The sequence below is a fragment of the Nannospalax galili genome, unplaced genomic scaffold, assembly GCF_000622305.1.
Source record: "Nannospalax galili isolate Female #2095 unplaced genomic scaffold, S.galili_v1.0 scaffold39, whole genome shotgun sequence".
Classification (NCBI taxonomy): domain Eukaryota; kingdom Metazoa; phylum Chordata; class Mammalia; order Rodentia; family Spalacidae; genus Nannospalax; species Nannospalax galili.
The window spans coordinates 6,368,549-6,372,244 of record NW_008346683.1 but is presented as its reverse complement, the minus strand read 5'-3'; the positions used below and the strand labels follow the sequence as shown (position 1 = coordinate 6,372,244).

At 42.5% G+C, this 3,696-nt stretch overlaps 1 protein-coding gene across 1 annotated transcript in view; it reads left to right on the top strand.

Moving 5' to 3' along the window:
- The window catches only part of CUNH12orf75 (chromosome unknown C12orf75 homolog), a 48,859-nt gene that overhangs the window by 10,240 nt on the left and 34,923 nt on the right, over positions 1-3,696 (top strand). The window lies entirely within an intron of this gene.

Sequence of the window (3,696 nt, the reverse complement as noted above, 5' to 3'; positions counted from 1 at the left end):
AGATATTTATTTATTTATTTATTTATTTATTTATTTGTCTGTGTGTGTGTGTGTGTGTGTGTGTGTGTGGCATGACACAGTTATGGAGGTCAGAGGACAACTTGGGGAAGTCAGTTCTCTCCTTCCACCATATGGGTCCTGGGGATTGAACTTAGGTTGTCAGGCTTGGCAGCAGGTGCCTTTACCCACCCAGTGAACCATCTTGGCAGCCCAAGGTTTATGAATTTAAGGCCAGTCTGGGATATATAGTGGACTTGAGGCCAACCTCAGCTATGTAGTAAAACCTTGTTTCAACAAACCACAACCAACCAACAACCAAATGCTCACACTTCTGTTGAGTTGGCTATGAATTCAGGAGATCTCACAACTGCAATTTTCAGGTTCCATTAAATGCTAGGATGGTTGACAGAACTCACAAAGATACTTTACTCATTCTTGTATTTTATCACGAAGAATTCAAATGAAAGTAGCTGGATGAAGAGGTGCACAGGGCCGGGACTGGAAGCATGCAAAGCAGGGTGCCCCTGTCCCTACAGAGTTGGGACGTGCCACCTATGGCACATGGATGTGTCAGTGGCTCTGAAGTTCATGGAGCCAGGCCCTCTGCAGGATCTGTGGAGAGTTAACACATGGGCATGGCCAAGCTGTTGGCCCTTGGCAATGAACTCCATCTCTCTCCTCTCCTTGAAGGTTGAGGAGTGGAGTTCAGAGTTCCATGTTTCTCAGGGTTTAGTCTTTCTGGCCACCAGCCCCCATGCTGAAGCTGGATAGGATCTTGGAGAAGGATCCTTCCATAAGAATGAAAAACTCCTATGATCCTAATCACATGGAAAATTCCAAGGGTGTGAAGAACCAAGTGAAAAGCCCAAATCTGTATGATATCTTAATATCAGATTTTAAAAATTGGGTAAATTGAGTTTGCTGCACATTTTTAAGTGACAAACTTTTGACTTTGAAAACTCATAGATACAATAATAAAATCGTTCCAAGTATGTGATGGGAAAGGTAACCGTGAGAGCAAAGTGAACTGACTTGAACAGCCTGCCATATTTAAATATTAAAGAAACAGTTACTTTGAGAAAAACGTTCTTCCTTAGGTCATCTAAGCACTTGCAATTTCCTTTTTTTAATTTTTATGTGTATGAATATATTGCTTGCATGTAGGTAGGTGCACTCATATTGTACAATATGTGTGGAGGTCAAAAGAGGATGTCAGATCCCCTGGAACTGGAGCTATGGACGATTGTTAGCCACCATGTGGGTGCTGAGAACCGAATCTAGGTCCTCTGCAAGAGCAACCAGTACTGTTAACGGCTGAGCCATCTCTCCAGCCCCCACAAAATCTCCTTTTGTTGTTAGAACTACACAGAAGGCTTTTCTGAGAGTGACTTGCCCCCTCTTTATTTGTCAGGAAGACATTTAAAATTATGATGCTCATTTGTATAGTTTTGCAAACTAGTTGTTGAATCTTTTGACTTGCAAAATTTAGCATTTTTTGGTGCTTTTCATATGAGGCACTGCAACCTTCCCTCCATCTCTGTTTCTTCTAAGGCCTATTACATTAACCCACTAATGCTGTGTTTAAACAGCAAAGAGCCAGTTTGGCAGGAAATGAAGTGGTATTAACAGAAATTCATGATGCATCCCTGGGGCCTGCCGAGAAGTCGATGCACCGCTATAAATATTTGTTTAATAAATTATAAATCAGATGACTTGAAAACACAGTTTAGAGCAAGTGGGATCTTGTCGCTATCTGAATAGTTCTAGTCAAGGCATTTTTTTTGCATAAATTAGATTAGAAGCTTTGATCTGGTTTACTGTAATTAAACAAAGTGTGATTAAACTGTTACATGGAGGGTAATCACATTTCTGATCATTTTATAATCTGGTATCTTTTCAGGAGGAAGTGGCTTAAATTTCACATTTTATTTACTTATGTATAATTATGCTGAGGGTTTCTAAACATTATCTTCCTTTTGTCACTGTGAAGTATTTGTATGTGGAGTCATATTTTCTATAGCCCAATTGTAACCTTACCTCTAACACTGGGCTTCCTGGCTTCTCAGATGCCAGCTGTCTTTCCCATTTGAAAACACAGTGAACTTTACAATGGGATATGCACTTGATGTAGTGTCTGACTCCTCCCTGCCTCCTCAGCTGCAGTCATTTGACAGAGGGTGCCCTTTCCAGTGAGCCACACCTTAGAGCAGAAAGATCTATGGACTTCCTTCTGAAAGGTGATACCATTCATCTCCCTTGAGCCTGCTGGGTTGTTAAATGACAGTGAGCCCAGCAGGGAGAGGCCCTTGATAGTTCCCTTAGCTTGGTGCAATCAAGGTGAAGCAGATGGAGAGGACCTGATAGCTCTCTGAAGCTAGGGCTGATTATACAACACACTGCTGTTTTGAAAGTCATTTCACACTCGCTATTGTGCATTGCCTTCTTAACTGCCTCTGTCGGCCCAGGGTGTCCCCATTCACTAGACACCGAAGCAAAATGATTTAGTGACTGTTAGACAAACAGTGGTGTGAGGGCCGGATTGGGTCAGAATGTTGCCTTCCGGTTCCCTGCTGGGCTGGCCTCACGCTGTCCCTGGTCCCTGAGATGCCTCTGCTCTGCTTGTCCTGGGTGCCCCTCATTGGCTTTGGATTTCAAGATCTATTTTCTTCTCTGCAGGTCTTAGAGAATCAAAGTTTCTCATACCCCAGGCTCTCTCTTCCCCTGGCCACACAACAAACCCTGAATCCTTTCCCCTTTTCCATGAAAATAAAACCAAGAAATTCTAATCTAGTCTTTTTTCTAGATTCTCTGGCTTGTTTCAACTCGGAATAAAATGCTATTGGAGGGGTGTTGCTTATTTAATTTTTACTATGAGAACATTCTGTTGATGGCCATTTTTTAAAGTTTAAAAACATTCTTAGAATTTTGGTTTAAGTGATTTTAAATTCTAAAGCTTATTGCCTCCTCTTGGTATACACACTATATGGAAAACACAGAACTGGATTCCAGCCTTGCTAGTTTCATGGTATTGAGTCTCTCTTCAGTTTTGGAAACTATTTCTCCTGTGTATATTTACTTTGTAGCACACTTTCCTTCCCCTGAAATGCTCTGTGACTTGAAGAGTCATTCATAGGGAAAATGAAGTATTTGATTACCTGGGACAGCTAATACCACTTTAGCATGCTACTTTTGTGTGCTATCTTGACATGCCACCTTTTAACATCTCCATGACCACCTTTGAGAAGGGCAGTCTTTACTCTCATTCAACTTAAGAGGGTAAACGAGGTTTCTAGTGGTTCAGGGCACAAAATGCCATAGACAGTAAGGATGGGAACCAAGCTCTGACTCCTTCAGGTAAAGGTGGGGTAGGGTACAGAGAATCTATGAAAAGCTTTGGACTGGTTTTGGTCTCGGTGTGGGAAGTGGAAGGAGAGGGTCTGGCAGCAAGTGAGGGTACAGTGGAAATGACTTCCATTCCTCCTGGGGCTACGCTCAGGTCCCTGAGATGGCCTTCTTCATTGAATCCATCCCCTCCATTTTGTTCCATGATTAATGTCAATATTTCAGCAACTTGGTGTAGATACCAGCTTGGAGGGTACATGACTTAGAAAAGAAAATGATCCTCACTGTCAGTTTCCTTGTCTGCAAGATGGGAGATTGGGCCTCCTTCTGTCTCTCCCCTCCCCCCCCTCCCCT